Below are 24,559 nucleotides of genomic sequence, written 5' to 3'. Positions count from 1 at the left end.
TCTACTCTACCTCTATTTTCTTTACATCACTTGATTGATCTTGATGTACATTTAGACATTTTCATACCAGAAAAGCAGCCAATCAGATTTCAGCTTTCATTTGTTTACAGAGTCAGTGCAGTGTTATTGTGGCCCTGCTCTTTGCACATTGTTTGTGCTCTATAAAAGTAATCATCTTATCACTCACTCTGCAAGTTCCCATTAAAGTTATTCTTCCAGCATAGCCATGGCCTCAGCATTTAACACATGGAGACCTACAATCTTCTCCCGTCAATCTGTGATGTTTGGCATCTCCTCAAGTCTTCTGGTCAGCGACCCCAATACAACTGAACTAACATGAAGACTGCATTAACCATCTGACTGGAGCCCTCTTGGCTGTCCTCCGTACAAACCCTCTTCACACCGACACTTGCATGGAGAGCCCTTCCCTTCACTCCGTGTTGTTAATGTAACAAGACTCTTTCTGGTGGTTACACGGACTCCACATGCAGGGGCTTACTGTCGAAACCCAACGGATTAATCCCCTTACCAGGCATCAGTCATTGAGCATTGATGCTACCGTCCATTACATCTCAGGCTGTGAGAATTTCAGGATCCTAGGAATTTTCCTCCTATCCACTTAGTGTTCCATTTTACTGAAATGTTCCACTTTATGTACATGCTGATGTTTTAAATTCCTCATTCCCCTTTCTTTAGTCATGCAAACATTCAATACTTTTCATTTCCTTGCATTCAGTTAGTGTCTTATTTTGTGCTCCATCACCGCTGGATGTAGGAGCAGCAGTTGGAAATAATCTTCCAATCCCCTGTGGTTCTCCGCTGCCTGTGGAAAAATTGGTGACAGCGGTGACTACTCTCTACACGCTATAAGCCCCTGTACACATGGTCTGAGATTCTGCCAACCAAATCCGTCGGATTTTGTCCGTCAGATTTAGTCTGACGGATTGTGTCCGAAACTGTTGTATACACACGGTCGGACTAAGTTGTGGAAAAATCCGATCTTTCAGAACGTGATGACGTAATTTGGGACTACGTTCACGCTAGTAGCCAATAGCTTTGATGTAGGAATTTGATCTGAGCATGCGTGGCACTTGGTCCGATCAAAATTCTCTACACATGATCGGATTACGTCCAACTGGCCCAGTTGGTCGGGAAATATTTCCAACATGTTGGAAAATTGGGTTGGACGGAGATTCGGACAGAATCTGTCCGATGCATACCACACACAGTCGGATTATCTGACGACACGGTCCGATAAGATGCATTCCGACGGATTCTCCGACCGTGTGTACGCGACTTAAGACTGCACAGAGCAAAGCCTTTTAGCTTGATAACCGCTTCAAATTATTGAACCCTACGGACTAAGATTGGGATGGGATAAAGCTCATGTGCGTGTAAAGGCAGGTGTCTTAATATTTTTGGTAATATAGTGTATGTCTGAGATTGAACAGAGTGGGCAGTGATCACGTCTTTAATGATTTCAATACATTAAAAAAGGTTTTCGGTCCATGCTCCAATTTCACCTCTTTGGTTTTGGATCTGCACACCGTTCATATCCACGTTTCGGTAATGACTTCCATTGTATTCAAATGAGAGCAGTCTGGAAGGTGTATTCCACTCCAGAGTTACAAGGGCAGCATTTTCTGACTCCAAAAAAACAGACGTTTCCACAAGGACGCAGTTTATGTGGTTTTTTTTCCAGCACTCAAGCCAAAATAATTAAAGAGCCTTAACTAACTCTGCAGTGCCAAAAGTTTCCATCAGCTCCAAGGAGCATTTGTCTTCCCCAGCACCTTTCATAAGACGGCCTCGCCGCTCGTTATTGGCAGCTAATCATTAAGAATTTTCTTTCGGGGGGCTCTTTTAAAGGTATCCACACCTTAATGGATGGTTTTGGCAGCCTCTTCTACCCATACCAGACGGGCCGTGTGAAGTGTGAGAAAAATGCGGACAGATCTCCATCCCCTTGAAGATCTTTTTGATATGTTTTCAAACTGGCAGCGGCCAGCGTTCAAAAAAGCCTCAACAAAGCCGTTTTCACGCAGGAACGCTTGAATCCCATCCAGTAAGGACGCTTGATTTGTGAAGTCGTCCGCAAGTGCTTAACGTATAGCTAGATAGTGTTTCAAATTGAGGGTGATTCTACATGAGGAATTCTTGATTTGGGAGTGGCGAGACATTTTTCTGTGTTTTGATAAAATAGCGTTGTTTTTTTTTTTTCCATGACCTTACAATAGTCTTTTTTTGAGTCTCCATATGAAAAAAATGTGTTTTTAAATAAAGTTTTGCAACTACATATGCCCTGATGTCTGCAGGCATTGCACTGCTTTCAGTATCCACCCTGTGCTGCCCACATATGCACGCATGCATGGATTTAACATGAGTTGAAACCTTTGGCCCTTCTGGCCAACCTGCGGTCCTTTGGTGCATATTATGCAGCCAGTACTGGGAGTGGGACCATTAATACTGTATATAAAGTGCTTGAAATGGCTCTAGTAGTGTCCTGTAATATATCCTCATTCCTAAATCGTTTCCTGCAGCATGTCCTCCATCTCCAAACACACCTGCAGCATGTTCCCAGCCTATAAACACACCAGTAGCCATGTCCCCAGTCTCCAAGCTAACTTATAGCTTGTCCCAATCTCCAATCACACCTGTAGCATCTCCCAGTCTCCAAACACATCTGTAGCATATCCCCAGTCTCCAAACACCTGTAGCATGTCCCTGTCTCCAAACGCACCTGTAGCATGTCCCTGTCTCCAAACACACCTGTAGCATATCCCAAGTCTCCATGCACACCTGTAGCATGTCCCCAGTCTCCATGCACACCTGTAGCATGTCCCCGGTCTCCAAACACACCTGTAGCATGTCCCCAGTCTCCAAACGCACCTGTAGCATGTCCCCAGTCTCCTTGCACACCTGTAGCATGTCTCCAGTCTCCAAACACACCAGTAGCATGTCCCCAGTCTCCAAGCTAACTTATAGCTTGTCCCAGTCTCCAATCACACCTGTAGCATCTCCCAGTCTCCAAACACACCTGTAGCACGTCCCCAGTTTCCAAACACCTGTAGCATGTCCCTGTCTCCAAACACATCTGTAGCATATCCCCAGTCTCCAAACACCTGTAGCATGTCCCTGTCTCCAAACGCACCTGTAGCATGTCCCTGTCTCCAAACACACCTGTAGCATGTCCCCAGTCTCCAAACACACCTGTAGCATATCCCCAGTCTCCTTTCACACCTGTAGCATGTCCCCAGTCTCCATGCACACCTGTAGCATGTCCCCGGTCTCCAAACACACCTGTAGCATGTCCCCAGTCTCCAAACGCACCTGTAGCATGTCCCCAGTCTCCTTGCACACCTGTAGCATGTCTCCAGTCTCCAAACACACCTGTAGTATGTCCCCAGTCTCCAAACACACCTGTAGCATGTCCTCACTCTCCAAACACACCTGTAGCATGTCCCTGACTCCAAACACACCTGTAGCATGTCTCTGACTCCAAACACACCTGTAGCATGTCTCCAGTCTCCAAACACACCTGTAGCATGTCACCAGTCTCCAAACACACCTGTAACATGTCACCAGTCTCCAAACACACCTGTAGTATGTCCTCTGTCTCTGACCATGTCTTGTAGAACATCCACAGTCTCCAACAGTCATACGGGATTTTATTTTTGCCCCTCTGGAGGTGTCAGAGGCAGCCGCAGAATCCCCCTGTCTCTAGAAAGCTGTCCCCAACTGCTTTATGGGTGGAAACATCAATTTTCCATTGCTGCAAACAGTTGAGCCAGCAGATGGGATTTCTGGATTGGAAATTTGCTCATTAGATTCTTGTGATTCTCATGCCACGTACACACTACCTGACTTTCCGGCAGACTAGGTCCGACGGTCTTCCCGACTGACTTTCGGCGGAGCTCTGACGGACTTTCCGAATGAACGGACTTGGCCACACACGAACAGACTAAGTCTGTGCTAAAGTCCGTTCAACAACAAGGAAGTTCAATAGCCAGTAGCCAGTAGCTTCCCTTGCGTTGTATTTGGTCCGTCGAACCAGCACACAGACCAACGGTTTTCACAATTTTAGTCTGTCGGAATTGAGTCCATCAGATAGATTTGAAACATGTGCTATTTCTAGGTCCGTCTGATTTTTTTTTTTTAAAAAGATCGGACTAGCCAACACACAATCGGATCGGCCCGACGGACTAATCCCTTCGGACCTAGTCTGCCGGAAAGTCCGGTTGTGTGTACGCGGCATCAGAGATTCCACAGAGTTATTCCTGCTTTAACTGGGCTGGTTATAAAAGATCACACTGAGCTCTGCCTAGCTGTAGTGCCTAAGTTACCAGTCTAATAAGAGTGTCAGACCAGTAGTAAGTCTATATATTTATCCCTAATGAGGGGAAATTAAACATCCAACACGTTTCAGGGGCTCTGGCAAAATCTGCAAGGACTTGAAATGAAGGGTAACAGTTGGAAGGGATAGGCAAGCTGACGCTTGACAGGTGCACCTATTCATTGCCTGGATTCACTGTAATGTGTGCCTGTGGGGAGGACAATAGAGTGTAAGCTCCTCTGTGCCAGAGGCTGATGGGAAGAATTTTGTGTACCCTGTAAAGCACTGCCGATTATATCAGTTCTATAAATACCTGAAATAAAAAAAAAATGGAAAAAGAGGATTACAGAACCCATCCCATAGCTTTTTACTGTACATTTCCAGCTGTTGAAATTGGCAGTTGATAGTGGGCGTGCGCATCTGAGAACCGCAGTTTAATGGCGTGCGCACTTCTCGTTCTGTGAAACACACCTAAAAGTAACGTAAAAGTGAACAGCGTTGGATTGCTGTAACATGAGAATTCTCATTGGACAGTATCTGTTTTGTTATCTTAATTCCTGGGATTTTCCATTGCCTTTTCCCCCCGTCGCTCTCGTGATTCGCTCCCTTTCTGCCATCACGGTTTGCTTCTATAGCCCGTATTCTTTAATAGCTCCCTAGGAATGCGCAGACAGAACAATACATCTGCTTTGGATAAAACATTAATTTGCTGCAAAATCTTCAAGATGCCATCGCTGTGCGCTCCATCGTGGCTGCCCAGAGACTACAGTCAGAGCCAATCGGGCTTTGCGGCCCCGCCTGGTGCCAAATATACAGCCGTTCCGGGTAATCGACTGGCGTTTTATAGTCGCCCCGTGGCTCCTCTGTTACTGTTATCCCAGCACTTGGAGAGGTGATGGTGGCTTATTAAACATTGCTGTAAAAACACAAGGTGGAGCGTGGTGCAGTCATATTGGACTTTTGCCTTTATGCTTCCTTAAAGTCATTATTAAAACTGCCAATGCTCTGTATTTCTTCTTATAATATGGAGGGTTCATCAGGTATGAGGCATGCTCAGTAATGTGTCCGTGTAACCGCTCCAAGTTTTTTTATATACACAGTATGCTTTTGTCTGCTTTTTATTTTTCCAAAGCACAGCACCATCTTTGTTCAGGCATCATCCAGGGTCCCCGAGTACTTCCTAGACTGAGATGACAGCTGAGAGATGACACTCATGAGCCCGTGATGCAGCCTTTCACCTTGTGACTTGCTGCAAAGTTACAATGTTACAGTGTAATCAGTGCGGGCGGAGACTGCGGAAATGCTGCCTCCTGCCACTCGTCTTGTGACTTGCTGCAAAGTCACAATGTTACAGTGTGATCACTGCGGGAGGAGACTGCGGAAATGCTGCCTCTCGCCTTGCGACTTGCTGCAAAGTTACAGTGTTACAATGTGATCACTGTGGGAGGAGACTGCGGAAATGCTGCCTCTCGCCTTGCGACTTGCTGCAAAGTTACAGTGTTACAATGTGATCACTGTGGGAGGAGACTGCGGAAATGCTGCCTCCTGCCTCTCGCCTTGGGACTTACTGCAAAGTTCCAGTGTTACAGTCTGATCACTGCGGGAGGAGATTGCGGAAATGCTGCCTAATGTTGGAGCCTCTTGTATGTTTTTTTTTGCTGCAATATTACAATGTTATAGGCTGATCACTGGGGAAAGAAGACTGAGGAAATGCTCCTCATGCTGCAGCCTCTCATCTGTTTTTTTTTCTGCAATATTACAATGTTAGTCTGATCACTGGGGAAAGGAGACTGAGGAAATGCTCCTCATGCTCACCTGGTGATTTGCCTCAAATTCTCAATGTTAAAATCTGATCACTGAGGGGAGGAGACTGAGGAAATGCTCTCTCATGCTGCAGCCTCTCGCCTGTTTTTTTTTTTTTTTTGCTGCAATAGTACAATGTTACAGTCTGATCACTGGGGAAAGGAGACTGGGGAAATGCTTCCTTATTCCGCGGCCTCTCGCCTGGTTGTTTGCTGCAATACTACAATGTTACAGTCTGATCACTGGGGAAAGGAGACTGGGGAAATGCTTTCTTATTCCGCAGCCTCTCGCCTGGTTGTTTGCTGCAATACTACAATGTTACAGTCTGATCACTGGGGAAAGGAGACTGGGGAAATGCTTTCTTATTCCGCAGCCTCTCGCCTGGTTGTTTGCTGCAATACTACAATGTTACAGTCTGCTCACTGAGAGGGAAAGAGACTGAGGAAAAGCTCCTCATGCTGCAGCCTCTCACTTTGGGGTTTGCTACAATATTACAATGTTAGTCTGATCCCTGGGGAAAGGAGACTGAGGAAATGCTCTTCATGCTGCAGCCTGTCAACTGTTTTTTTTCCTGCAATATTACCATCTGACCACTGGGGAAAGGAGACTTAGGAAATGCTCCTCATGCTCACCTGGTGATTTGCCTCAATTTCTCAATGTTAAAATCTGATCACTGAGGGGAAGTGACTGAGGAAATGCTCCTCATGCTGCAGCCTCTCGCCTGTTTTTTTTGCTTTAATAGTACAATGTTATAGGCTGATCACTGGGGGAAGAAGACTGAGGAAATGCTCCCCATGCCGCAGCCTCTCATCTGGTTCTTTTGCTGCAATGTTACAGTCTGATCGCTGAGGGAAAGAGACTGGGGAAAATCTTCTCGCACTGCAGCCTCTGTTTGGGATTTGCTGCAATATTACAGTCTGATCACTGGGGTGGGAGGAGACGGAGGAAATTCTCCTTATGCTGCAGCCTCTCAGCTTGGGATTTTGCTACAATATTACAATGTTACAATCTGATCACTGGGGGAGAGGAGACTGAGGAAATGCTTCCTTGCACTGCAGCCTCTCACATTTTGATTTGCTACAAAGCTATAGTTATTGTTACCAGAACAATAAGTAAGGGGAAATCTTGCAATGGGTTTTCCCTCATTTCTGGGAGATTTCTAACTATTTCCTATTGAGCCTCTAGGGACAGAAATGTCACATACATCTCTTTTCACTCTGTTGAAAAGTGAAAAACACTTGTCTGGAGTTGTGCTGTAACGGTGAAGCTGTTGGCATGCTGCGTTGGATAAGCCGGTGAGCGTCAGAGTGATGACAATAGTCCGCTTTATCTTTGTCTGGCCAAACTTCCTGTGTAACCACATAGAGGAGTGGCGTATAATTTTAGCGTCTATAATCCCTAGTCATTTCCTATCTGTCATAGCCAGGAAAAGGCTGAAGTGCCACCTGGAGTAAACAGAGAGTCCTCATCAGAAGGATACATACGGCGTGTCAGCCACAGTGATGGAAGGATGTTCTGAGGGGGGGTGTTATGATTGTGGTAGTGCTCCTCTATGGTTATCTCTGGTGTTGGGCTCCTGTGTCCAGCTCCCATCCAGGGATCGATCTGCCCGTGTGTGTGTATGAGCCTGGAAGGCTTAAGGACAATCTGTGCTTCGTGAAATCTGTTTTCTTCCCAGGAACTGTGACTGCAACTTCTGGCAGACTTTCCCCTAGGGCAGTGATGGCGAACCTCGGCACCCCAGATGTTTTGGAACTACATTTCCCATGATGCTCCTGCACTCTGCGGTGTAGTTGAGCATCATGGGAAATGTAGTTCCAAAACATCTGGAGTGCCAAGGTTCGCCATCACTGCCCTAGGGTTGCCACATCATCCCTTTAAAGTGGTTGTAAACCCTTACAACCAACTTTGACCTACAGGTAAGCCTAGATTAAGGCTTACCTGTAGGTCCAAGAAATATCTCCTAAACCTATACGGTTTAGGAGATATTTACCCAAAGACAGCGGTGCGCAGGCGCACTGGGCAGGCTGCAGATCGCGGCGATAGGCCGCGAGTGTCGGCTCCCGTGCGCATGCGCAGGAGTGACGTCATCGCTGCTCCGGAGAATCACAGCGCCGGAGCAGCGAGACCCGGAAGTCACTCCAGGATCCATGTCAGCGGTGGACATGAAGACGGAGGACCGCTTCAGGGGCTTCGTTCTCAGGTAAGTTATTCATAATGAGCTAGTATGCTGTGCATACTAGCTCATTATGCCTTTGCCTTATAGGGTGTGTTTTTTTTTTTTAGGCTTTACTTCCTCTTTAAACCCGAACACATATGAATTACACAGGTTCTGTGGCTGATTAAGGTGTTAATTAAACTGACTTGGTGCCTTATATGCATTAAATTAGCCTCAGAACCTGTGTAATTCATATGTGTTCGGGGTTTAAAGGGATGAGGTGGCAACCCTACTTTCACCTCCGGGAATGGCTGCGTTCATTTGTACTGCTGTGTATCTGTGTCCACGTTGAAGAGACCTTCTATCTCAATCTGACCTCCATTCTTGCACGGTTGTACCGGCTCCTCTCCTAGACTGAAATGGCTTACTCTGATTTCACTGCATACTGTGAGCGTCTCACAATGTGCATAAGGAATCTGCAGCAAGTCAGATAGAGCCCATCTCATTTCTTGGCTGAAGAATATCCAGCATCATCTAGTCCAAGGTTTCTCAAATAGGGTTCCATGGAGCCCTTCCTCCAGAGGTTGCTATCTGTAAGATGGTAATTCTTCCCAATGTCCACAAGTGTAAGAACCATTCTTTCCACTGACCATCACACTAATGCAGGGTCCCAACCAGGGTTCTATAGAACCCTATGGTTCCTCCAAAGGTTACTAGGAGTTCCTTGAGCAATGACCAATTTCCGGCCTGTCAGATAAGTTCCCACTGACACAATTGATCGTTTTAGCTATCTTTGGGGAGTTTCCAATGACCACAAGTATAAGGAGAATTCTCCCCACTGACCATCACGCTAATGTAACATGATTTATAGATGTAGTAGTTTTTAGCAGGGGTTCCCTGAAACCAGAAAGTTCGTTTGAGGGTTCCTCTTTGTTGAAAAGGTTGAAAAACCCTGAAATAGTCCTTTCCCTGCAGCCTGATTGTCTCTGGCCTTCCCCTTTCATTCATTGGATTTCAGTTCTTTTAATCATGGAGGCTCAACATCACATGTGGGCATTACCTAGGGCGGTCTGCATGCAGAAATAGCTTGCCTTGGAATGCCCACTCGCCCAGACTGACATCTGCCCATCAAGGGTGTAGGCTTATCATTATATGTGGGCGTTACCTAGGGCGGTCTGCATGCAGAAATAGCCTGCCTAGGAATGCCTACTTCTCCAGACTGACTTCTGCCCATCAAGGGTGGAGGCTTATCATTACATGTGGGTGGTCTTCATGCAGAAACAGAATGCCTAGGGTGGAGGCTTATCATTACATGTGGGGATTAACCAGGAGCACATATTAACTAGCGCACAGTGGATCATCAAATATCGTCCAAAAATTTTACTGGAGGGAGACCACATCACGATGGACCAAGTGCAAAGTTTTGGAGCCGTGCATGACCCCATTATCGGGCATGTGATGTCATCACATGCCTGACGAAGGGGTCCTGCATGGCTAAAAAACAATGCACTTGGTCCATTGTGATATAATCTTCCTGCAATAAAAGCTTTAGGTGACAATTGATGATCCACATTGTGCTAGAAAATATGTGCTTTGATCCAGGAACACCCATTACTCCAGGCTGCCATCCACCTATCAATGCATTTTGATATTTGCCTAGACCAAGGGTCTCCAAATATTCTAAACATTGGGCCGGTTTACTGTCCTTCAGACATTAGGAGGGCCAGACTGTGGCAAGTGGGAGCTGAAAAGGTCCCCATTGTTTCAATGAGAGTGATTGTGCCCCATTATTGGTGTAACTGGGAGGAATTATGCCCATCGTTGGTGTGGGGGTGGGATTTTGCCATATCATTGGTGTCAGTTGGAGGAAATGTGCCCCCTTTGTTGGTATCAGTGGGGGGAATTATGCCCCATTGTTGGTATCAGCGGATGAAATAGTGCCCCAAGGGCCGGATAAAACCAAGCAAAGGCAGCATTTGGCACTCGGGCCAGTTTGGAGACCACTGGCCTAGACAGTCATCATTCTGCTACAGGCAGGAGGAAGCATTTCCTCAGTCTCCTCTCCTCCCCCAGAGATCAGACTGTACTTGTATCAGACTTTTGTAAACAGGGCCAAGACCTGCACAGGCATGGGGTTTGCATGATTGGGTCATGGCAGTGAGGTGTGCTACACGGGTGCAGTACTTAGCATACTATAGCCTAAAGCAGTGTTTCTCAACTCCAGTCCTCAAGGCGCCCCAACAAGTCATGTTTTCATGATTTCCCTCAGGTGAAACGGCTCTGTTAATTACTAATGCATGAAACTGATCAAATCACCTGTGCAAAATAATGGAAATCCTTAAACCATGACCTGTTGGGGTGCCTTGAGGACTGGAGTTGACCTAAAGGATATATCTAATGCTAGGGTCTTGTTAAATCGATTTCTGAACAAATAGCAATTGATAATGAGTGTCTCTATCAGTGATGATGTACAGTATTGCTATGCTGGAAATACACCCTCTGCAGCAATGTCTATATACATAATTCTTCTATGTCGAGAAGTAACGGATGAAATTTAGAACATGCATGATCCTTCTGAGTGGGGAATGCGAGAGATCTCAATACTGTAGCAAGGCATGCAAGGGTATGCTGGTATCTTCTGGACTAGTCCAACCCATGCACAGTTTACAACCATTGCTGCTGTATTGTCAGGGCTTTATCGCATAGTGGTTAGAACCTGGCCAGGACACTATCCACATGTTCTCCCTGTGCCTTTGTGGGTTTCCTCTGGGTATTCCAGTTTCCTCCTACACGCCAAAGACATGCTGGTAGGATAATGGCTCCTGTCCTAACTGGCACTATTATGTGTATGTGATCCTAGAGACCTTAGATTGTGAGCTCCTCAATGGCAGGGACAGATGTGAATGTACCCTATGTAAAGCGCTGTATGAACTGTCAGCACTAGAAATGCCTGTAATAAATTAATATCACCAATGCACCATCCTTGTTAAATTCACCACTTGCTTACTGGACACCTAAACCCCCTTCCTGCCCAGGCCAATTTTCAGTGTGTCATACAACAGTACTTACATTCATTTTTTATAATTTTTTCACACAAATAGAGCTTTCTTATGGTGGTATTTAATCACTGCTGAGTTTTTTATTTTCTGCTTAAGAGACGAAAAAAGTCCAAAAATTTTGAAAAAAATAACAAAACTGTTTCATGGTTTGTTATAAAATTTTGAAAACCGGTAATTTTTCTCCTTCATTGAAGTGTGCTGATGAGATAGCACTGATGGGCACTGATAGGCTGCATTGATGGGCACTAGGGGTGCAACAGATCCAAAAACTCATGGATCGGATTGTTCCTCGGATCAGAGTCACGGATCGGATCATTTTTTGGATCAGGGTGTGGGTTTAACAAGATGTCCACTTGCCCCCTTCTCACTATCATTACTGTGCAGGAGTGTGGGGAGTAGCAAGATGGCGGCGACTAAATGTCAATTTTCCTGATGAGACAGCGGCCGCCGGGTGTATCAAGATGGCTGCCGCTCCGGAGCTAGGCCGAAGCCGCGGCCTTTCATAAGCGAATCGCGTGGTGTGCTATTCCGAACAGGGTGACCCGTTCGGATCACGGATCGGTGATGATCTGTTGCACCCCTAATGGGCACTGATAGGCTGCATTGATAAAGCGGCACTGATAAGGTGGCACTGATGGGCACTGATAAGGTGGCACTGATAGGTGGCACTGGTGGGCACTGATGGGCGGCACTGAAGGGCACTGATGGGTGGCAATTAAGGGCACTAATGGGTGGCATTGATAGGTGACATTGATGGGCACTGGTAGGTGGCACTGATGGGCACTGGTTGGCAGCACTGAAGGACACTGATAGGTGGCACTGGTAGGGGCCTTTGATATACACCTGTAGGTGGCACTGCATAGCAGCAATGCCTCTCCCTGTTCAGGACCAATGTCCCTCTATCAGAAGCCGGTGATTGGCTTTTCCTTTCGCTCGCGCTGTCAGCATGAGCTGAAACAAAATTGATTACTGATCTTTTGTTCACATTACGTGATCAACTGTCGTTGGCACTTTCAACAGAGAATGTATGTACTGGCAAAGGGGGTTGAGGTATGCTAGAGGGTCTATTGATGCTAACTGCTGGGGATCTATTGTAGCTAGGGGGAAGTAGTGTTGCTGGGGGAATCTACCATTGCTGTGGGTTCTATTGTTGCTGCTGGTGGGGGAATCTTTTGCTATGGGGTTCTTATGCTGGGGGGTCTATTGTTGCCAGCAGGGGTCTTTTTTTGCTGTGGGGGGGGCTGTTGTTGCTAGGAAAGATCTATTGTTGCTTAGGGGATCTGTTGCTGCTGGGGGGGGGGGGTGTTCTAATATGATTAACCAATTCCATACAAATTACTTAACACCACAAAATGATACTTGGCATTGTATTCTCTATAATGAGTGGCATTAGGACGTGGATAGGGGCGGTAAGTCAGGGTGGAGAGAGTACCTGCACCTATTGTTTGAGAAAAAAAGCTCTGCATATATGCATAGTTACATTGGAGCAAGCTAGAACAGTGTAGCTATGTATAATATAACCAGGGCTGGGAAAAGGGGTGGGCAGTAGGAGTAGATGCCCTGGGCACAATGGTTTATTGCAGGGATAGGAAAGCCTTGTACCAGTTGCTTCTGTTACAAGGCTGACAGATGTAGTGACAGGGACATCACTGCTAACCCTAATCCTAACCCAACGGGAGGTGGGGGGTGGGGTGGCACAGTTTTCCATTTTTGCCCTGGGTGCTGGATGACCTTGTCCTAACACTGAATATAGCCATACCTGCAATTCCCCTTTAAAGCAGTTTGACCCACTACAAGCAGAACCGGGCCAAGTGGTAGTCAGTGCAGGCGTCTGCCTTGGGCAATTCAGCAGGAGGAGGGTGCAAAAAGGGCAGGACGTGCATCCTATACTGCTGGATTAGTTCATGGGTATGAGGGTGCACTTTAGCGTTTTCAACTTGGGTGCTACAGGAGCTCATCCCAACCCTGACTACAAGGAGTTGTGGAAGTTTGTAGTTGGAGAAAAGAAAGTTTGCCTGGAATGTGAGAGATGAAGTCATGTACAGAGAAATAAATTGAGGTATGAAGCTTGGGGAAGAATAAATGAGCTCTGTGTTTAGTGTGTCATTAGATTGCAGCAGGAGGAATGTCATGGATCTGTCACTCCATACAGATTGGGGTGGAGCGGGCCCCGTGACCCCCCCCCCCCTTGTCTCTCCAGGAATTGGGGGGGGGGGATGAGCCCTGGATGACCTTCTGCAGGGCCAATAAATACAAGGGAGGATTAAAAAGACAGGTAGATTGCCTGTCACCCTGCCTGCTGTACATTGTCTACACTCCCCAGAGATCCTGATTTTACAGCTGCAGGAACATTCTCTGCATTTTTATTTTACATTAGCTGGGACTATTAGAAGCTGTACAGTCTGTCTGTCTTTGTCATGGTGGGACTATTAGGAGCTGTACAGTCTGTCTGTCCTTGTCATGGTGGGACTATTAGAAGCTGTACAGTCTGTCTGTCTTTGTCATGGTGGGACTATTAGGAGCTGTACAGTCTGTCTGTCTTTGTCATGGTGGGACTATTAGGAGCTGTACAGTCTGTCTGTCCTTGTCATGGTGGGACTATTAGGAGCTGTACAGTCTGTCTGTCTTTGTCATGGTGGGACTATTAGGAGCTGTATAGTCTGTCCGTCCTTGTCATGGTTGGACTATTAGGAGCTGTATAGTCTGTCCATCCTTGTCATGGTTGGACTATTAGGAGCTGTACAGTCTGTCTGTCCTTGTCATGGTTGGACTATTAGGAGCTGTACAGTCTGTCCGTCCTTGTCATGGTGGGACTATTAAGAGCTGTACAGTCTGTCCGTCTTTGTCATAGCGGGACTATTATTAGCTGTACTGTCTGTCCTTGTCCTGGTTGGACTATTAGGAGCTGTACAGTCTGTCCTTGTCATGGTTGGACTATTAGGAGCTGTACAGTCTGTCCATCCTTGTCATGTTGGGACTATTAGGAGCTGTACAGTCTGTCCGTCCTTCTCATGTTTGGACTATTAGGAGCTGTACAGTCTGTCCATCCTTGTCATGTTGGGACTATTAGGAGCTGTACAGTCTGTCCATCCTTCTCATGTTTGGACTATTAGGAGCTGTACAGTCTGTCCGTCCTTGTCATGGTGGGACTATTAGGAGCTGTACAGTCTGTCCGTCCTTGTCATGGTGGGACTATTAGGAGCTGTACAGTCTGTCCGTCCTTGTCATGGTGGGACTATTAGGAGCTGTACAGTCTGTCCATCCTTGTCATGGTTGGACTATTAGGAGCTGTACAGTCTGTCTGTCCTTGTCATGGTTGGACTATTAGGAGCTGTACAGTCTGTCCGTCCTTGTCATGGTGAGACTATTAGGAGCTGTACAGTCTGTCCATCCTTGTCATGGTTGGACTATTAGGAGCTGTATAGTCTGTCCATCCTTGTCATGGTTGGACTATTAGGAGCTGTACAGTCTGTCTGTCCTTGTCATGGTTGGACTATTAGGAGCTGTACAGTCTGTCCGTCCTTGTCATGGTGGGACTATTAAGAGCTGTACAGTCTGTCCGTCTTTGTCATAGCGGGACTATTATTAGCTGTACTGTCTGTCCTTGTCCTGGTTGGACTATTAGGAGCTGTACAGTCTGTCCTTGTCATGGTTGGACTATTAGGAGCTGTACAGTCTGTCCATCCTTGTCATGTTGGGACTATTAGGAGCTGTACAGTCTGTCCGTCCTTCTCATGTTTGGACTATTAGGAGCTGTACAGTCTGTCCATCCTTGTCATGTTGGGACTATTAGGAGCTGTACAGTCTGTCCATCCTTCTCATGTTTGGACTATTAGGAGCTGTACAGTCTGTCCGTCCTTGTCATGGTGGGACTATTAGGAGCTGTACAGTCTGTCCGTCCTTGTCATGGTGGGACTATTAGGAGCTGTACAGTCTGTCCGTCCTTGTCATGGTGGGACTATTAGGAGCTGTACAGTCTGTCTGTCCTTGTCATGGTTGGACTATTAGGAGCTGTGCAGTCTGTCCGTCCTTGTCATGTTTGGACTATTAGAAGCTGTACAGTCTGTCCGTCCTTGTCGTGGTTGGACTATTAGGAGCTGTGCAGTCTGTCCGTCCTTGTCATGTTTGGACTATTAGAAGCTGTACAGTCTGTCCGTCCTTGTCGTGGTTGGACTATTAGGAGCTGTGCAGTCTGTCCGTCCTTGTCATGGTGGGACTATTAGGAGCTGTACAGTCTGTCCGTCCTTGTCATGGTTGGACTATTAGGAGCTGTACAGTCTGTCTGTCCTTGTCGTGGTTGGACTATTAAGAGCTGTACAGTCTGTCCGCCCTTGTCATGGTGGGACTATTAGGAGCTGTACAGTCTGTCCGTCCTTGTCATGGTGGGACTATTAGGAGCTGTACAGTCTGTCTGTCCTTGTCATGGTTGGACTATTAGGAGCTGTGCAGTCTGTCTGTCCTTGTCATGGTGGGACTATTAGGAGCTGTACAGTCTGTCTGTCCTTGTCATGGTGGGACTATTAGGAGCTGTGCAGTCTGTCTGTCCTTGTCATGGTTGGACTATTAGGAGCTGTGCAGTCTGTCCGTCCTTGTCATGTTTGGACTATTAGAAGCTGTACAGTCTGTCCGTCCTTGTCGTGGTTGGACTATTAGGAGCTGTGCAGTCTGTCCGTCCTTGTCATGTTTGGACTATTAGAAGCTGTACAGTCTGTCCGTCCTTGTCATGGTTGGACTATTAGGAGCTGTACAGTCTGTCTGTCCTTGTCGTGGTTGGACTATTAAGAGCTGTACAGTCTGTCCGTCCTTGTCGTAGTGGGACTGTTATTAGCTGTACAGTCTGTCCATCCTTGTCATAGTTGCACTGTTAGGAGCTGTACAGTCTGTCTGTTCTTGTCATGGTTGGACTATTATTAACTGTACAGTCTGTCCGTCCTTGTCGTGGTGGGACTATTAGGAGCTGTACTGTCTGTCCTTGTCATGGTAGGACTATTAGGAGCTGTACAGTCTGTCTGTCCTTGTCATGGTTGCACTATTAGGAGCTGAACAGTCTGTCTGTCCTTGTCGTGGTGGGATGGTTAGGATTTAGGAGCTATTTAGTCTGTCTGTCTTTGTCATGGTGGGACTATTAGGAGCTGTACAGTCTGTCCGTCCTTGTCATGGTGGGACTATTCAGAACTGTAGTCAGTCTGTCCGTCCTTGTCATGGTGGGACTATTAGGAGCTGTACAGTCTGTCCTTGTCATTGTGATGTGCTGAGCTTCCATGATTGAAAGAACTGAAACCCAATACAATGATTGAAAGGGGCAGGGCCAGAGACCGTCAGGCTGGGGAGGAAAGGGCTGCTAGATGATACTGGACATCCTCCAGCTAGGAAATGAGATGGGCTCTATCTGGCTTCAGGTAGCTTTTAATGCACATTGTGAGAAGCTCACAGTGTGCAGGGAAATCAGGGTAAGTAAATTCAGTCCAGGAGAGGAGCTGGTACAACTGTGCAAGACTGAAGGGGAGGCTGGAAATTACAGAGGTTTAGTGATCTGTTGGGGTAGCACAGGGTAGGTGAGTGTTAGTGGGTTGGTGGTTCTTAAAACAATCTCTATCAATAATAATAGTAATAACAAAAAGGTCATCCTCCCTAAAACTCTTTTTTATGGGTGGTGCTTGTTGTAGTCGGCCATTAGATTTTGTTTTGCATTCCCCAGCAGTAGAATCTGCCTGCCATCATTCCTGAATCTGTTTCAGTCTATCTGGGAATTTGAAGCGTTCCAGCAACATTTTTTGCATTGGTTAATATAAAATAAATCAGAAATCCAAGATGAGTGGTAAGGCAAAAAATAAAATAAAAAATGGTGTAACAACACAAACACAACACAAAATAACAATACAACGTAACAACAAAATAAAACATAACCCACCAAAATAACATAATGTAACGCAGCAGGCCAAAACATAATAATGTAAAAACATAACGCAGTCTGTAGTACAATGTAACCTCAAAACACAACCTAGCTAGGCAAAACAACAAAACTGGCCAACGTTACATAATGTAACAACAAAACACAACGTACCCAACCATAACAACACAATGTACCACTAAAACAAAACAAAACCGGCCAAAAGAACACAATGCAACAACAAGAATGGAACGTAACTGCCAAAAGAACACAACAAAAACAACAAAACCAGGCAAAATGACACAGATTTACTAAAACAAGCTGAAGCTAGAAACTGATTGGTTTCTTTGCAGAGCTGCACCAGATTTTACACACCAGTTTCAGCAAATCAACCCCAATGCAACAACAAAACACAACATCACCACCCAAAACAACACAATGCAACAACAAAACCTAACATAACTGCCCAAAACAACACAATGCAACAACAAAACACAACATAATCCGCTAAAAGAACCCAATATAACAACACAATATAACTAGCTAAAAGAATACCCTGTAAGAACAAAACGCAACATAACCAGCCAAAACAACACAACATAACCACAAAACATAACATAGCTGGCCAAAACAACACAATAAAACACAACATAACCCACCAATAGAACCCAATATAACAACACAATATAACTAGCTAAAAGAATACCCTGTAAAAACAAAACGCAACATAACCAGCCAAAACAACACAACATAACCACAAAACATAACATAGCTGGCCAAAACAACACAATAAAACACAACATAACCCACCAATAGAACCCAACATAACAGCACAATATAACTAGCTGAAAGAACACAGTGTAGCAAAAAATAATACAAAATAACTCACCAGAAGAACCCAACATAACAATAACAGACAATAAACAGCCAAAACAATATAATGTAACAACAAAGCAAAACAGCACAATATAGGAAAACCGCTCAACAGGAAAATGCAACTGTATAATGCCCAAAATGGTTACATATTTGTGTGGGCTTTTCTATTCTATTGTGATTATTTGACTCTGTGTGTTTTTCTATAAATTACTTTTAAAATTCAAAAAGAGAATTTTCCAAAAAAATGCAGTAAGAAAACACCAGTATTTTTGTTACATTTGCTGTGTGTTTTTTATTGTTCTTTGTGTCTATTTTCTTGCTTTTTTTTGTGTTTTGTGGTGCGTTGTAATGCTGTGATATCTTATATATTTGTTGTTGTTTTGTTGTGTTGTTTTGCATTTTGTTGTTTTTGGCACCGAGAAAGTTCCCATTCTCTTCCTGACGTTGTGGAGGTTGACTTTCTCTACTAGGCCTGGAATCTGAGCTTTATGGTGGGAGGAGGTCTGATAATTCTGTGTATAAACATTGCTGTAATTCTGAACAGGATGGGTCGAAGGGGGGCAGTGACACTGGGAATGCTGATTATGTGCAATGATATTGGAATAAGCCGATGCCCCCAGTGACTGTGGATGCTGAGAATGACCGCAGGGTGATGGAGTCAGGAAACGGGGGTCACCAGCTGTAATTATATCTGACGCAGGGCTCACACTGTCTGTGTATGGGCTCCCTGAAGGATTAACGACATGTAATGCGGGATGCTAAAATAATGGAATTCTCCAAAAACCAAGAACCTGCCCTTACGCCTATCAGTATCTTGAGTGCAATATACATGGGCCTCCTAAAAGAAACGTTCTTCCTGTGTTAGGGCCGGCACACTGCGGAACCTGTGAGCCATTCAACTGTTCTTCACTGCAGGTCAGGATCTGGAGAATTCCCCCCCGCCTGTACCCATCTCAAGATCTCTCCTTCAATTCGCAGTACTTTTAAGGGGGCATTTGACAGGCGGTGAGGAGGTGATATACAAATTCCCTGATTTAAGTCTATAATAGCGTGCCGCAAATGTGTGCATTGCATGCAGTTGCGGTAAAGCCCCATTGAACTCAGTGGGTGAGGTGACAAGCGGTGCACCTTGAGTTAAAAATGCCGCAGGCGTGGCATGTGAACTGCCCTGTCTGGCTGGTAATTTACAGCTCGGGTGAGCGGCCTGGGGGCGGTAAAACCACTTCCCGACCGCTTTACTTAGATGGATAGTAGCAGAACTGCTCTACCGAGCCAGATCATGTACCCAGTATGAGATCTGGCACTTTTGGGTAGGGGGTGCACATGCATGCTGCCAGCAACCGTGCTGTGATTAGTCACAGCACAAGCCAATCAGAGGGTGCCAGCAGATGGATGTCCGCTGGCACCCGCTAATCGAGGAGGAGAGAGACAGAACAGAGCTCTGCCTATGTACAAAGGCAGAGCTCTGTCATGTCAACGGTGACGTGATGGATTTTGATTCCCTGCAAAGTAGGGAATACAAGCCATCTCTTCCCTTAGTAAAGGCACCACACATAGTGTACACAAACACTGGCTAGACACATGTTTAACCCTGTGATCACCCTAGATGTTTAACCCCTTCCCAGCCAGTGTCATTAGTACAGTGCATATTTTTAGCACTGATCACTGCCGCAATATCGCAGTCCCGCTATAAGTCGCTGATCAATGACATTACTAGTACAAAAACAAAAAAAATATATAAAAATTCCAGTATATATCCCATAGATTGTAGACGCTGTAACTTTGCATAAACCAATCAATATGCGCTTATTGGAATTTTTTTTTACCAGAAATATGTAGCAGAATACATATTGGCCTAAATGAATGAAGAAATTAGATTTTTAAAAAAAAAATATTGCATATGTTTTATAGCAGAAAGTAAAAAAATTTATTTTTTGTCATCTTTATTTAAAAATAGTTTGCATCATATAACAGATAAGGGACATGGCATCATTTTTTTGGGGTACGGTGTCGCACGACCGCGCAATTGTTGTATCGCAAAAAATGGCTCAGATGTTTGTTTTCTATATGTTTACAGACTTCTGGACCTTCCCGGGTCCAAAATTAATATTAAGCAGAATTAACCACTTAAGCCCCGGACCATTTGGCTGGCCAAAGACCAGAGCTTTTTCTTTGCGATTCGGCACTGCGTCACTTTAACTGACAGTTGCGCGGTCGTGCGACGTGGCTCCCAAACAAAATTTATGTTCTTTTTTCCCCCACAAATACAGCTTTCTTTTGGTGGTATTTGATCAACAAATATAAATATCCCCAAAAAATATATAAAAAATATATTTTTTCCTCAGTTTAGGCCGATACATATTCTTCATATTTTTGGTAAAAAAAAAACGCAATAATGATTTTTTTTTTATTAGTAATGGCGGCGAACTGCGACATTATGGTGGACACATCAGACACTTTTGGCTCTAATTTGGGACCATTCACATTTATACAGCGATCAGTGCGATTAAAAATGCACTGATTACTACTGTGTAAATGTGACTGGCAGTGAAGGGGTTAACCACTAGGGGGCGCTGCAGGAGTTAAGTGTGTCCTAGAGAGGGATTCTAACTGTGGGGGGAGGGGCTACGTGTGACACGACACTGGTCACCGCTCCTGATCACAGGGAGCTGTGATCAGTGTCATTAGGCAGAATGGGGAATTGTTTACATCAGCATTTCCCCGTTCTTCCTCTCCGTGAGACGATCGCGGGTATCCCTGCGGACATCGAGTCCGCAGCACCCGTGATCACACTCACGAAGGTCGTGGCAGGGTCGCACGCGTGGCGGCGCGCACGCGACCACAAATTTAAAGGGACGTACCCATACGCCCATTTGCCTGTCCGTGCCATTCTGCCAACGTAAATATTCGTGCGGCGGTCGGCAAGCGGTTAAGCTTTGCCCTCCACAGTCCCAGTTTTCTCATGTGGCCCAAAGGGAAAATGATTTGCCCACCCCCGGCTTACAAGCTTTTTGGCAGGATCAACAAGTATTTGTTCTGTTTTTTAAATAGATCTAATAAAGCATTTTCTCTAGTATTTGTAACCAACCCAAAAGGGAGCAAATAAACAAAGTTCACTGTTAAGCCTCATTCACATGGGTGTACTACAGCGTATGCCCATGTGACAGCCGTGTTTACCTGCATGAACAGGCACTGTTGTTCCCTGCATCCCCATGCAGACAGTTCCATGCAAGTCAGTTGGTACACAGAGGCTGCTCCCAATTTGACATCGGTGCAGGAGCACGACCCAGAAAGCAGACAGGTGTCGGACTGGGTGCAGTGCATAGGTGTGCGCAGCCTGTTGCATTAGGGAGTGCACTCCAAAGCTCAAACATACATGACTTTCTCTGCAGCATCTGCACTGGAGTGAATAAATGGGATGTGCTCTGTGCCGAGTGGCTTCATGTTCATTCACAAACTGAAGCATAGTAAACTATGTCTCACTTACTAAGTGTTTACTATGCTTCACCTATTCATGAATACAGTGAGTTAATTTGTCTACTGTGTTCATTTAGAAAAGGAAGGGGCCGGTAAATGACATATTGACTAGCCCCTTCCGCTTCTTTCCAACCTGAAACCTACTCACAGCAGCCAGGGGGTAGTGGAGCGGAGGGAAGTCAGCAGCACTGCAGTAGAGGGGGCACAGCACAGAGTGAAGTTCAGGCAGTAAGGGAAATCGGCACCGCACAGAGTGATTAGGGTGTGCCCAGGCACACCTGGCACACTCCATTAGTATGCTTATGGTGCAGTGCCTGTGTCTGTGCAGCCGCTGTCTACCAATTGACTTGCATGGACCTGCCTGCACAGGGATGCATGGAAGACCTGTGCATCCCCATGCGAGTTAGCTCGGCTCTCACACTGGTGTGTGCTGTAGTATGCCCGTGTGACCGACCCTTTAGGGTTTCCATACACTTTAAAGCAGTTGTATACTCCGCTTTGTTATTTTTCCTACAAGCAAGCCTATAATAAGGCTTTCCTGTAGGTACTATGAATATCTCCTAAACGCGCACCGTTTAGGAGATATTCACCCTGCATGCAGGCACTGACGTCAGTGGCGCATGCGCTCTAAAGGTCCGGCATACTGTGCTGAAACCTCAGAGCCTCTTGCCGGAACCAAGTGACGCAATCGTGACTCCGGCCACTCACAGAGCCCGCAAACCCAGAGGAACACCTCAGCGGTGACCGGGCGCCACTGCGGGGGCATCGTTCTAAGGTAAGTATTTCATAATGTGCTAGTATGCAATACATTCTAGCACATTAGGAAATTGTCTTCCATGTTTTATTTTGTGTTGTTTTTTTCAGCAGTTTACTACAGCTTTAAGATGGGTTTACTTTCACCTAAATCGTTCTTTCCAGCCCCTTCCAAGCTCAACACTTTCGGCAGACGGCTGTAGACTTTTAATTCCCGTTCTGTATCTCTAAATAGAGTCCTCCCTTTACAAGGAAGAAAATTGCGCGTTGCATTGGCTTAATGGTCTCTGCCGTTCTGGGCCAACACCACAACAAGCCCTGGAAGTGCAGTATAGTGAATGCTGGCGCACTGTAAATGCCGGGAGGTGTCGGATCGGCAGTGAGGCGGTTTCTATTGTTACCGTGAAATTTTTGGACTGGCGCTGGATCCCTATGAAAGAGCAGCCCAGTGAGAAAGGAGATTTTCTTTTCCTCTTTTTATGGTTTTCATTTGATTAGTCTCTGCGGTACCCCATAATTCACCGCAGAGCAGAAATGTGTGAGATGTTAATGGACCTGGCTGATAGAATACAGACCTACTGGCTCGCCTTTTCCATGCTTAACCTACACATGGCTGCCACAGTCCTTATCAGCGCACGGGATCTGAGACTTGTTTAGGGTAATCTGGCCATGCGGGGGTTAACTGTAATTTAAAAAAAAATTTTTAGCCCAAGGTTCACACTAAGCTGCGGGAATGAAGCAGTGCGGGTGCACTCCCGCATGCCAGTCCCGATTTCAGCGGCGATTTCAGACATCTATGCGGGTTTCTGCACAGATGGCAATGGAAATCGAAAGCTGAAATCGCAAAAAGTAGTACAGAAACGACTTTTTGCAAATCGGTGCAGTGCTGAAAATGCGGCGTCACGCCGTTTATGACGGTGCCATTTCCGGCAATTGCTGCTGATTTAAATTGTGATTTGACATGTCAGATCACACCAATGTGAACCAGGGCTTAATAAACGTTTTTTTTTCTTTTCTGTTCGGGTTTTTTTTATTGTGATCTGTAACCCAATTTAAGAGATTTTTTTTTTTTGTCCTTGTGACCATGGCTGGTGTTAGACTAGTTTGCGCCCTAGGCAAGACCAGCTACTCACACCTACCCCCCACGCCCACCCCAGTCAGCAATGTTATATCTGTGAAGAAGAATGGGAGGTGAAAAACACTCCCCTAAATGAAGGCTGTGACAGGCTTACCAGTCCAGCTGCCCCATCCAGGGGAAGAAACAAAGGGCAGTACCACCAGTCAAGGCCAAGGCAAGGGGTGAACAGGAGAGGTTGCTACCCTGGTCGCAGTGGTTTATTGCAGGGATGAGGGTGCCCTAACCCTAAGGGAAGTGGGGGAGGGGCGCAGTTTGGCACTGGACGCTGGATGACCTTGTCCTGGCACTGCAACCACAAGAGGCAAAAAATGACCTGCCAAGCCATTCTATATAGAGAGAATGCACTTCCTACACTGGTCCCCCATCGTGGCTCTCGGGCCAAGATCCGCAGTTCAACTGTGCATGCCCAAGCAAGGCCTATGCGCAGTAAAACCAATGACCGCAGCTGTCATCTTGAAAGAGGGCATGGCGGCTGCATACCGAGCTCCAGGCTCCAGAGCCAACAGGGAAAGCGGGACGACCTGTCCGCACAACCCCAAAGACCCAGGCATCCATAGAGCTTGAGGGGTCACAGGAACACCTGCCAAAGGAAGAAATCAGGAAACCCACACCAGACCACACTGAGCTTCCCATTCTGGTGGAGGACTAACAGAAAATAATAACTAAATATACAAAACCAAAAAAATAAAAATATACAGGGACTACTGTAGGTCAAGGTCAAACAGTACGAACCGGTGGCTAGGCGCTGCCTAGTTTGCCTAGCGGTAGCTCCGGCTCATCTTGTGACAACCATACAATAAATGGAGGGAGGGGTTGTCAGTGGGAAGGGAAGACATGTTCGGCAATAATAACATTGTCAGGTGGTCCTGTCTGTGACAGGGAGTGAGGAAAAATCTCCCCAGTAAGGATATAGAGGGCTGACCCCTCCCCCACTCAAAATGTTAAAAATAATTGTCTGGAGTTGGGCTTTAACTCCCCCCCCCCCCCTCCTCCTCCTCCGTCCGACCTTCCCTTCCGTCTTGCACAATTGTACCGACTCCTCTCCTGGACTGAAATGGCTTCCTCTGATTTC

General features: G+C 46.0%; 1 protein-coding gene across 1 annotated transcript in view; it reads left to right on the top strand.

The window, feature by feature from the left end:
- The window catches only part of RIPOR3 (RIPOR family member 3), a 192,757-nt gene that overhangs the window by 28,560 nt on the left and 139,638 nt on the right, over positions 1 to 24,559 (top strand). The gene's annotated exons all lie outside the window — the stretch shown is intronic.

Source organism: Lithobates pipiens, unplaced genomic scaffold, assembly GCF_037356315.1.
Source record: "Lithobates pipiens isolate NorthernLeopardFrog02 unplaced genomic scaffold, aLitPip1_a1.2 Scaffold_28, whole genome shotgun sequence".
In the NCBI taxonomy this organism is placed as follows: domain Eukaryota; kingdom Metazoa; phylum Chordata; class Amphibia; order Anura; family Ranidae; genus Lithobates; species Lithobates pipiens.
Note: the sequence above shows the minus strand (reverse complement) of the source record. Positions and strands in the feature narration are given on the sequence as shown.